General features: G+C 38.9%; 1 pseudogene; it reads left to right on the forward strand.

The window, feature by feature from the left end:
* The window catches only part of LOC116090016, a 30212-nt pseudogene extending 25085 nt beyond the window's left edge, over positions 1-5127 (forward strand).
* The last annotated feature ends 7939 nt before the right edge of the window (positions 5128-13066 follow it).

Consider the following 13066-nt stretch of genomic DNA (forward strand, 5'->3'; position numbering starts at 1 on the left):
TTAATCAGTGAGCTATCTTTCCGTTTTGAACTTTGTAATTATGTGTTTGTTCATTTTTGGTCTTTTGAGTCAGAGTTTCTCTGGTTGACCCGGAATTCACTTTGTAGATCAGGCTGGCCATGAACTCAGAGATCTGACAGACTTTGCCTTGAAAGTGCTAGGATTATCCCAGCCCTTGGGAGGCAGAGGCAAGGGAATTTCTGAGTTCGAGGCCAGCCTGGTCTACAGAGTGAGGTCCAGGACAGCCAAGGCTACACAGAGAAACCCTGTCTTGAGAAAAACAAAAAACAAAAAAGAAAAAAAGAAAACAAAGTGCTAGGATTAAAGGTATGCCCCACAACTTCCTGGCTTCCAGCTCTGAACTTTAATCTTAACTATGAACACCTCTGTTTGTCTGTGTGTGTACGTACGTATGTATGTATGTATGTATGTATCTCTTCCTCGGCTTCGCCCTCTTTTCCTCCCTTTCCTTCTAAGGTCTCACTTTATAGCCCAGGCATGCTTTGAACTCAAGGTACTTCTGCTTAAGCCACTCATGTGCTGAGATTTCAGGCATGCACAACCCCAAGTTTTTATATCCATACTGTAGCTCAACAATCCTTACCAAGTGAAGGGAAGGAAATGGTGGAAGAGGAGTATGATTAAATGTGTTGTCAGGGGCTATCTCTGCCTCCAGAGTACTGGAATTAAAGGCATACATCATCACAACCAGCTTTTTTCCTTTTCTTAAAATGTAGCTCACGGGCTGGAGAGATGGCTCAGCGGTCAAGAGCACTCACTGCTCTTCCAGAGGTCCTGAGTTCAAATCCCAGCAACCACGTGGTGGCTCACAACCATCTGTAATGGGATCTGATGCCCTCTTCTGGTGTGTCTGAGGACAGCTGCAGTATACTTATATAAATAAAAAAGAAAAAAAGAAAGAAAAAGAGAGAGAGAGAGAGAGAGAAAGGAAGGAAGGAAGGAAGGAAGGAAGGAAGGAAGGAAGGAAGGAAGATATGAGCTCAAAGCAGTCACTGAGTTCAACAATGAACCATGATTCGTATCTTTTCACATGACTTCTCTACCAGGGATTTCCTTTCTTAGTTTCTCTGTCTGACATTTAGTATGGATGTCATATGTTTGGCAAAGCATCCCCACCTTCCACTATTTCTCCATCCTTTCCTTCATTTTTCCCATCACACAGTCACCCACTTACTGCTCTTCTACTTTGTCCATAGCCAAAGTTAGCTCCTTTGTCCCTGTTACTTTCGCAGCTCCTTACACCCAGCTATCACAGCCATTATTTCTCTTTATTTGTAATTAACTACAAATAATTGCCTTTCACATTGGACCTGTGACTCATTGAAAGCATGGGTACTGTCTCCTTATCTCTGGAGTCTAATAGAGAAAATACTAAAGAGCAGTCAATAAATACTTGGCAAATGAATGGCAAAACAGAGCTTCTAATCTGACCCTAATTTTTGAAAAGATACTAATTACAATTGTGGAAATAACTATAAACAGGGGCACTTTGTTACTTTGCATGAAGTAAATAGAATTTCATTATGAGACATTTTGGCTTCATTCATTAGTTAATCATTCCATACAAGTTGTTTGTTTTCATTTTAAATAGAGGAACAGTCTCCAAGGAACAGAAGGGTCTGTTTACTAAGGACATTAAAGTATATTCTAGCATGAAGAGAAAGATGACTCATGAAGAAAAAGAAAAAGCAGGAGCTGAAACAGAGTGAGTCACCTATAGCAGCCACCTACTGAATTGCAAGGAAACAAATGTGTTATCTTAAAAAAGCAAGGGAAATCAATGTTCTTTATAATAAAATGCAAAATACTTGAGGTACCAGTCTACAAAAACTATTCTTCTTTTTGCCTTGAAGTGATTCAATCTATGCCAGTAGATATGTCTGAATGTCTCTTCACTTACCTAATACCTTATTGTAAAATAATTTCAGATCTCCTGATTGTTTACCATTTATAATATATATGGTTTAGTATATATTTAGTGTATATGTGTATTATATAGATTCCATATGTAGTATATATATGCCATATATACCATATATATGGTAAACAATGAGGAGATCTGAAAGTTCTCAATATACAGTATATATCATATACATATAGCAAACATATATATTATATATAAACATATATATACACACAAATATACATACACATACACTTTAACCCAACTCTCTCCAATCTGTGGTACCTTGTACATCATATTTAATCTGTCCATCTAGCCAGACCCTGTGCATTTTGTGCCAGGGTCTAGCCAGGTATGTCTCTCTTATCCTTCATTCCATCCATACAGCCTCCTCAGACCCCTAGGTTTAGCCAAGATCCTACATCAGTACCCTGACCTAGTTTGGCCAACCTTGATTGCTGTGACCCCCACCTAAAGGTCGTTCATGTGCCATACACAATCTGTCAAGGCAGGTCCTGCATATCTTGCACCAGGGTCTGACCTGGTGAATGCAACAGATTCTCCCCTCCACAAACTCTCCTCAGCTTCCAGATCCACCCCCAACTCCAGGCTAGGACCATGATGTACATCCTGCTTGCCAACACAGTCCCCTGTGTTCATCTGACTTCCCTCCACTTGACTTCCTTCCACTTAAGCTATATATAACCTTTAGAACCATCCGACCCACATATTCTGTCCTTTGCCCCAAACTGCTATGTCCATTTCAAGTCTGTGCCCAGATCTCATCACAAAAATAATCAATATCAAAGGTCAAGATAGTATTTACACACACACACACACACACACACACACACACACACACACACACACCAAAATTTACTAGTCCTATGTCCCATGTTCCCCTATGAGAACTACCTAGATGAGCTGAAGAAAACATAATTTAAAAGGATAAGCATAAGCTTCATCAAAGAATTCAAAGAGTTTAAAAAGGATACAAAGAAATAGATAAACTAGCCAGGCAGTGGTGGCGCACGCCTTTAGCCCCAGCACTTGGGAGGCAGAGGCAGGCGGATTTCTGAGTTCGAGGCCAGCCTGGTCTACAGACTGAGTTCCAGGACAGCCAGGACTACACAGAGAAACCCTGTCTCAAAAAAAAAAAAAAAATAGGATGACAAAATTAAAGTTACAGAAGGAGAAGAGAGGAGGGTAATATAAGGATGTCTGAAAAAGTCATTGAGAATCATTATTATCTAGTTACTTAAAATTACAGATAATACATACATATACATTTATATATTGTTTACTTCCCTATTCATACTAACAATGGTCCACCAAAGAACCATAGACTATCTAACAAACAAAATCAACAACAAGCATGAGAAGCGTCCATTTGAGTTGGTTAGAGTTGTCCAAAAGACTCCCAAAATATTATAAACTATTGTTGTTGCCCTTGATTTCCTCCCAGAGATCCAAGGTGAATCCATATTGCTGAAGCTACCACATACTTCAGACATAAGACACAGAAGATCAGAACTGGATGTGACCTAAAAGCCTCCTCCCTACGGCAATTATGGTACTAGTTAGTGTCCTGCAAACTTCCAAGGGAGGAAAGCAATCAGTAGTCTACCTAGTCATGATGTCTGTGAACTACATTGACCAGTATGGCCCAATAACCCTGAGGGTGCAATAGCAGCACACATACCTTGGTGATAACCAACAGTTCTCTATTTGGACTTAAGACCTGCTCAGCAAAAGGGAAATTATGGCTGGTATTGCAAACCATACCAACAATGTGGGGTTAATGAAGTCATGGATCTTGGAGAATCTACAACCAGTACTTTACTAAACCAGCATAATCCTTAACTACTTTATAAATATTTAACCATATATCCACAGATAAGTATAGATCTTGCCCCTAATCAAGGAAATATCTCTTTGCAACAGGAGACCATTACAAAAAACAACTAATCAAACTTCAGAGAACAAGTGATTGTCTCTAATGGCCAGCCCCAACCAACCTATTCACAACACAGCTCCTGTGCCTAAGGCTTAGAGATCATAGCAAAAGGGGGTGAGCAGAAAGGATGTAAGAATCCAAGAAATAGGAAGTTTGCTGTGCAACTGTGTTCCTTAGAAATGTCAAGAAGCAACACCCATGAAGTCAGCACAGTTACTTAAATAAGACCTGAACAAGGATGGCAAAGGTCTATAGGCAACTAAGAAATGCTGAAAGCAAGAGACATTGTCTTCTCCAGGGAAGAGCCTCCAATTGGTTATCCAATACCAAATGCTTAGTCCTGAAACCATATATATATACATATATGTGTGTATACATATATATATATATATATATATATATATATATATATACACAAACATGATATACATTGAGAAGATTGAGTTTATATATTTGTGTTATATTATAAAACAGCACTTTTAAAAAGAACAAAGGGTTACATGGTAGGAAGTGGAAGGAGGAAATGGAAGAAGAAAAATTATGTCATTATATTTTAATTTCAAAAATTTTTTTTAAAGTAAAAGTATAATTTCATGAAGTGAAACTATGCGTATAAACAATTGTCAGCATATCAAGATGAATGACTGAAGTATGGCTGTGAAGTACACAAGGACTTTTCTAGCAAGTTGAGAATCAGCATAGCAATGACTGTCACCATGAAGTATCAGTAATTTTGGAGCAGATCACTGGATTTAACAGAGAAAATGGTTGTGTGTCTGCAGATGGTCAAGTTCATAGTCCAACAATATTTGACTTTTCAGCACAGGGGAGAGTGTAACAAAGGATGTGGGCAGCTGACTCATAGTACATAGCAGAAGAACATCTTTTTCAAGAGTACTTTGCACTCCCACCAAGGGAAGTTGATTCATCACTCTCTCCAGATGCATGCAGAATCCATGGTCATCTATATACCAATAAAGCAAAAGGGCATTCTCCCATAACTGTGGGCAAGGCAATCCCACTTCCTCAAGGGCATGCACATTGGGTGGCAACTTGTCAACCATGATTCTTACAATTTTTCTCATAGAATAGATATTTCTCACAGAATAGGACTATAGATCACAGCAGATGTTACAATATTTTATTGCGGTCATGCCAGCAAACCTACAGACATACAAGATTTCAGCAGACATCCATCAATCCTCTCTGAGGGAAAGGGAGGAAGTGCGCTGCAGGCAGCCATTGAGTCCTCTGAAAAATGTATAAAATACTACTGAAGAACCAGCCTGCTTCCACAAAGCCAAAATCTACTCCTGTTTATGATTAAACCTTTTTTTCCTCAAGGATTAAGCTATACCCATCACTAACCTTACACATCCAATGCTGACCTCTTGAAACCCTCCTTAGGGGAGAGGTAGCCTGGGTAACATGAATTTAAAAGCTTTAATGAGAGGCAGGTGGATTTCTGAGTTCAAGGCCAGCCTGGTCTACAGAGTGAGTTCCAGGACAGCCAGGGATACACAGAGAAACCCTGTCTCGAAAAACCAAAAATAAATAAATAAATAAATAAATAAATAAATAAAAACTTTAATGAATTGCTTGTTTTAACTAACTTGGTCATGATGATTTAGGTTAGTGGTTTTTGTCTCCCATCTCTGAGATTAACACTATCTCAGTTTTCTCATAGAGACAGTCGCTGAGGAGTCTTTTTGGTATTATTTGGAAGAATCTTTTCAACAATGGGCATGTTACATAAAAACTGGAAATTTTACAGTAGGAGTAATTTGTTGTCATTTCAGACTTAGCTCTTACAAGCTCATCTGTTCAGTCCTCTTTGATGATAGCCATACAGACAACAAGCACTTACCTCTTTTAGAAAATAATGCTTATTTTAGAAAAGAATACTGTGGGCAAGGCACCCACGGCACTTCCTCAGTGGAGACAAATGAAACAAAACAACATTTTTGCCTGAGACGTAATACCTTCTTAATAATAAAATGTTTCGCAGTACACTCAAAGAAAATGTGAGAACCTGGAAATATGCTTATATTTAAAAGAAAAAAGAAAACAAAACAAAACAAAAGAAGTCCTGTTATATGTATTGTGTCTGTTACAAAAGCCCTAGAAGAAATTATGCAGCTGACGGTGAGTCAGCCCAGCCAGTGTCTGGTGAACGCAACACCTCTTATACTCTCATGGAAAATGGATACTATGGAAACCAGAGCCTGGGGGACAGAAGTGAAAGAATATTTAAAGAGAGAAGCACTGATAAATGCAAATATGTGCATTTTTAGTTTTTAAAAGATGATGGCAGAATAAAATGTGTAAAACATTTTAAAAAGCACAATGACTACATGGACTGTGTTCAAGAATAAGCAGGCCCGACATTTTGATCCTTGGGACTTTATGAGAACATCATCTTTTGGCTCAGTTATCAATTAGTAGGCAACTTTTGTATGTGAGGTGTTATTAATGAATGTGTGGGCTTTCAGTAAGTGAAAGGGGAAAAGACATTCCAAACAGAAAATATTAGTGTGTAAATAATGGGAATTACACAGAGAATGTTTAGAAAGCTGGCTTCAGGAACTAGCATAGAAGATGCATGTAGCAGATAAACTTAAAACTACAGCAATTTGGTACCATTTCAAAATAATCATGCACCTTTCTGAGAAGCCAGAGATTCACAAAAGCAAAGGAAAGGTCTCGTTTGATGATATCTTATGAATCCTCTACAGCCTACTAAGAATGCTAGATACACATCAGATTGTTTGTCTTTCTGACCAACAAATGATAAATATATAGCAACTTGACTTTATGGAAGATGTAGCTAAATACTATGACACATTAGTCCTACCTTAAAACAAATTCTCTTCATTAACTTGAATAAATCCCCAGTTGGAGAACGATTATTGTTCAAAAAATTTATATGCTTCCCCTGAATATTCTAGCTCAGAAGTTCAGCTGCAGGTGGAGAAGCAGCTTGCTCCTTTCAAAAACATGCACATTTTTTAAATGTAGTAGTACACGCCTTTAATCCCAGCACTTGGGAGGCAGAGGCAGGCGGATTTCTGAGTTCGAGGCCAGCCTGGTCTACAGAGTGAGTTCCAGGACAGACAGGACTACATAGAGAAATCCTGTCTCTAAAAAACAAACAAAAACAAAAACAAAAAGAACACTAAAAGCTGTTCATTGTGTGACGTAGAAGCTATTGTATTAGCATAGAAACAGTATTTAATAGCACCCAGAACTATAGCAGAGCTTTCAGAGTATCTGCTCTAGTTATTCTATTGCTGTGATAAACAACAAGACCAAAAGCAACTTAGAGAGGATTTGTTTTAACCTTATAGCATACAGTCCATCATAAAAAGTCAGGGCAGGAATTCAAGGCAGAAACTGAATCAGAAGCCATGAGGAGCTCTGAGTAAGTTTACCATTACTTACTCAGTTTGCTTTTTATACTATCCAAGACCACGTGCTCAGGGGTGGCATGATCCATAGTGATCTGGAAGCTCCTGTATCAATCATTAAGCAAGAAAATGCTCCCGATCAGATTTGCTCACAGACCAATCTGATGGAGGCATTTTTCTGGACTGAGGTTTTCTCTTCCCAGAAGACTCTTAACTTGTGTTGAGTTGAGAAAAACCAGATGTGCATGGTGTCTCTCAGAGTTTGCGCTCTTTGCTTTGCATTCCTTCATAAGACCCCTGAATCTCAAAATTCATAGTTCATTCAGCCTATTTCCTACCTCCAGATGGGGTCTCAGAGCAGGGCCAGAGGTAGCCTATGGTGAAGGAAGATAGTACAAAGAAAAAGCAAGAAGATCTCGGAATCTAAGACGGAGATTTGGGGTTTTATTCCTGTTACTAATTCATTTCACAACACAAGGCAAGTCATTTTCTCCTTTTGGCAGTTATTTCTTCTGTTTCAAGGAGGCTAAACCCTGTGAGCTTAATATTTCTCGCTCTTGCTGATCAGTGATGGCTCACACCTTTAATCCTAGCACCTGGAAGGCAGAAGCTGGTGGGTCTCCTGGGTTCAAAGCCATGCTGATCAACAGAGCATCTTCCGGGACAACCAGTGAGACATAGTGAAACCATGTCTGGTTGTTGGGGTGGGGGGTGGATAAAAAAAAAATTGCGGTTCTCACATCCACAGCTTTATAAATGCTAGCAGTACCCTCTCCCATAAACACACATACACACATAGCATGTTTTGGGGAAAATAAAAACAACTTGTGGCTTCATAAATCTTACTAGTGCCCCCCAACACTTTCCCCAACAACACTCCTCATGCACCCAACTCCTCTTCTGGTAGGGTGTGAGTGTTCTCATTTATCTACATCCACATCAGCATACATTGTTACCCCTTCCTTCCTTCCTTCCTTCCTTCCTTCCTTCCTTCCTTCCTTCCTTCCTTCCTTCCTTCCTTCCTTCCTTTTTTCTTCCTTTCTTCCTTTCTCGCTTTCTTTTCTTTCTTTCTTGGGGGCAGGGAGGGAAAGCTGCTGGAGATGAGGTATCTATGCAGCCCTGGCTGCCTAGGAACTCAGCTTGGTACAGCAGGCTGTCCTGGACCTGAGAGATTTGACTTCCTCTGCCTGCAGAGTACTGAACTGAAAGGTAAGTGCCACCACACTGAGCTGCCACCAGTTTTCTTAAAGACTAGCATTGTGATTCCAATTCGATGGAATCTCAATGGAATCATAATGTGCAATTCCCAGGTGACTAGTGAGTTAGCAGCTTTTGTTGTTGTTGTGACAAAATGTCTGACAGAAACAATTTAAAGGAGGATTTATTTTGGCCCACAGATTGAGGAGATAGATTGAGGAAGGCATGACAGGAAGAGCATGAGGAAGCTAGTCACACTCAATCTAGTCAGAGAACAGACCCGTGATTGTTCATGCTCAGCTATCTTTCTCCAATTTCTGCAGCCAGGACCCTAGTCCAGGATGCCTCCCATGGCTAGGTTGGATCTTCCCATCTCACTTAACCTAATTTAGATAACCCTTCAAGACATGCCCAGGATGTTTCCATGGTGATTTTAGATCTTGTCAAATTGACAATATTAACTATCACACCTATGGAATTAGACATTTTCATATATTTATTGTCCATTTGTACTTGGAGAACTATCTGCTTATTTCATTGAGTTATTGGATTTCTTCTTTTTTGTTTGTTTTTTTGTTTGTTTGTTTCTTTTGTTTTTCGAGACAGGTTTCTCTGTGTAGCCCTGGCTATCCTGGAACTCACTCTGTAGACCAGGCTGGCCTTGAACTCAGAAATCTGCCTGCCTCTGCCTCCCAACTGCTGGGATTTAAAGCGTGCGCCACCACCGCCCAGCGGTACAAAACTTTCTTAATTTCATGGATCCCATCTGTCAATTTTTAGGCTTATTTCCTGAGTAAGTAAAGTACTCAGGGGGAATCCTTACTTGTTTTTATATTTTGAAATGTTTCCCCTCCTTTTTCTCATGAGGGTCTCAGAGTTTATTACATTACAGACTCTGATGCACTTGGAGTTGATTTTCGTATAGAGCTAGGGATCTAGCTTCATTCTTCTTTAGATGCATATCCAGTTCTCCCAGCATCTTTTGGTGAAGAAACTTACTTTTTTCCAATGCATATTTTTTATACCTTTTTAGTCAATTGGCTGTATTCTATATGGGTTTATCTCCATGCTCCTCCATTTTATTCCATTTATCTACCTGTCTGGTTTTTGTGCCACTGGCAAGTATGTTCCCCTAGCTGTACAGTATAACTTGAAGTCAGTTTTGGTATATAATATTATAAGGGTTCATGATTCACCGAACAATGATACCCTGGACTCAGATAGTATGTAAACTTAAAGAGTGTTTTATTCTGCAGAAGTCCAGCATGCTGGGGTCTCCCATTACCAGAATAGAGAGACACCAAATGAGCTTGTAGGCTTGATTTACATCACTTTAGAGAATTCCAGGGGTAGGTGAGCTCTATGTTAATCTGTTGTATCCATCTCTATGGACATTCCATTACTTGGGTGTGGGGGCTGGAAACTTGCAGGAGAGCTCTGGACGCTGGTGCAGATCCATTGTCCTTGCCTCAAGCCAGGTGGTAGGGCAGCTTCTGAGGGCTAGACTAGCCTGCAATTACCCAGTTCTGGGAAATAGAGATTTAGGCCTAATCTCCTTAACTGCAAATTGGAAGCCTGTCATGGAATGAACCTAGCCTTCTCAGTATCTATTATGTTCAGGATCACTTTGACTACCACCTAGAGTAGTTTGGCTTCTGCCACTATCCACCCATTCCTTTGAAACAGGGTCTCAAATTGAGCCTGTCACTAGGCTGCTGACCAGCAAGGCCTAGTAATTCTCCTGTCTCTGCCCCTAACAATGGTGGCTTTATTTGTTTGCTTGTTTATTTTAAATATAGTTTCTAAGGATTTAAACTTAGCTCCATATCTTACCAGGTGTTCCTATTCACTATACCATTTCTTTAGCTCCCAAGAGATAGATAGATAGATAGATAGATAGAGATAGAGATAGAGATAGAGATAGAGATAGAGATAGAGATAGAGATAGAGATAGAGATAGAGATAGAGATAGAGATAGATAGATATTTGTTTTTTCGAGACAGGGTTCCTCTGTGTAGCCCTGGCTGTCCTGGAACTCACTCTGTAGACAAGGCTGGCCTTGAACTCAGAAATCCACCTGCCTCTGCCTCTCAAGTGCTGGGATTAAAGGCATGCACCACCACTGCCAGGCTCCCAATATATTTTTAAGACAACTGCAAATAGGGTTGCTTTCTTGCTTTAACTCTCAACGTGCTTGTTATTTGCATATTTAGTGATTTTTATGTGTTAATTTTGCATCTTGCCACTTTAGTGAAAGTAGTTGTCAGATCTAAGAGTTTTCTAGTGTGATCGATCTATTATGAATAGAATCCTATCATTGCAAATAAGGATACTTTGACTTCTTACTTTCCTCTCTGTATCTCTTTTATTTTCTTCTCTCATTGCTTTAGCTAAGACTTCAGGCACTATATTGAATAAGATACATTCAAGATACATATTGAAGAAAGTGGACATGCTCATCGTATTCCTGATTTTAATTTTCAGTTTTCCCCAATTAGTATAATGTTGACTATATAGATTTGCCTTTATCATATTGAAATATGTTCCTTCCATTACTAATTTCCACTGATCTTTTCTCATGAAAGGATATTGGATTTTGTCAAAATGAATTTCTGCATCTATTGAGATGATCATGTGATTTCTGTCCTTGATTTAAAATTAGGGAATGAGGATATAGCTCAGTAATAACCTACCTTGTATGATCTTGGATGTAGTCTTTAGTACCTTAAGACTAACAAATATAAGAGTTATGGCTATAACTCAGTTGGTAGTATGCTTGCTTAACATGCATGAACCCTGTGGCTCAATCCCGAGCACCACATAAAATCAGGCATGCTAACTCATAACTGCGATACCAACAGTTTGGAGGTAGAGACAACAGGATCAAAAGTTCAAGGTCATATTCAACTACAAAATGAATTCAAGGTCAGCTTTGAGTATGTAAGATCCTATGATACTTTGAAATATCCCCTATAGTCTAGAGCAATTGAGTACCCTTTTTATGAACCCTTTTTCGAGAAAGGGTTTCTCCATGTAGCCCTTCAAATTGTTTTGTAGACAGAGCTGGCCTTTAACTCAGATCCATGTGTCTCTTCCTCCTAACTAAAGACATGCACCATGTCCACCCAGCCTGATGAATCCTGCTTTTTAATTCAATTTAATTATCTTAACACTAAAAGCAGATAATGACATCATACCATATCAAGAAAAAGGGAAAATTGCTGATTGCTGACCTGTTTCCCTAATAAACATAGATGCAAAATGCAATTCAACATCACACCAAAAAAGATCATCTAAGTCAACCAAGTTGGCATCATAACAGAAATGTAGAAATAGTTCAATGCATTTTAGTAAAATTAATAAATGTTATTCAGCACATAGGCTAAAAGACAGAAATCACATGATCATCTAAGTAAACCCAGAAAAGGCATTTGACAAAATTCAGCATCTATTCATGTTAAAAAAAAATGATTATACAAAAAATACTGAACAAAAAAAACCATAGAGATATGAGGGATATAGCAGAACATTCCTCAATATAATAAAGGCTGAGTGCCAACATGCTTAATGGCAAAATGAACTCAAAGCATCCCATTAAGATCAAGAACAAGACAACAGTGCCCACTCTCCCAACTCCTATTCAATATAGTGCTTAAAGTCAGCTAGAGCAATTATACCAGAGGGAGAAATAAAAGGGATATGAGAAGGAAAAGAAAACATCTCTATATGGTTTTTACATAACAGAACCAAAAGACTCCACCCAAAACATCTCTTAAAACTGTTTTCACTAAAGTGGTAGGATACCAAATTAAAACACATAAGTCAATAGCCTTTCTATATGCCAATGACAAATGAACTGAAAAAGAAATCAGGGAAACAATCCAAAAGTAAAATACTTAAGAATAAACCTAATCAAGGGAAAGAAAGACCTCGACAATGGAAACATGAAGACACGGGAAAAAAAGAACTTTAGGAAGACACCAGAAGCTGAAAAGACCTTCTATGCGCATATCCTTCATGTACTGGAACAATTAATCTTATGAAAATGGCCACCCTACAAAAAGCTATAGATTCACTACAATCCCAATCAAAATTTCAGGGACAGCCAAGCAGTGGTGGTGCACATCTTTAATCCCAGCACTTGGGAGGCAGAGGCAGGCAGATTTCTGAGTTCGAGGCCAGCCTGGTCTACAGAGTGAGTTCCAGGACAGTCAGGGCTACACAGAGAAACCCTGTCTGGAAAAACAAAAAAGAAAAAAACAAAAAAAAAATTTTCAAGGACAGTCTTCGCAGACAAAGAAAAACTTATTTTGACTTTTATATGATGGCAAAAAAAAAAAGGAATCTTTTAAAAGAATACCATACAGGGCTAGAGAGACGGCTCAGTGGTTAAAAGCACCACTAACTGCTCTTTCTAGAGGTTCTGAGTTCAATTCCCAGCAACCACATGGTGGCTCACAACCATCTGTAATGGGATCCGATTCCTTCTTATGTCTGAAGACAACTACAATGTATTTCATATATGCAATAAATATTTAAGGAAACATGATAGTTTCTTTCTTTCTTTCTTTTTTTTTTTTT

The sequence above is a fragment of the Mastomys coucha genome, chromosome X (genome assembly GCF_008632895.1).
Source record: "Mastomys coucha isolate ucsf_1 chromosome X, UCSF_Mcou_1, whole genome shotgun sequence".
NCBI classification, from domain to species: Eukaryota; Metazoa; Chordata; class Mammalia; order Rodentia; family Muridae; genus Mastomys; species Mastomys coucha.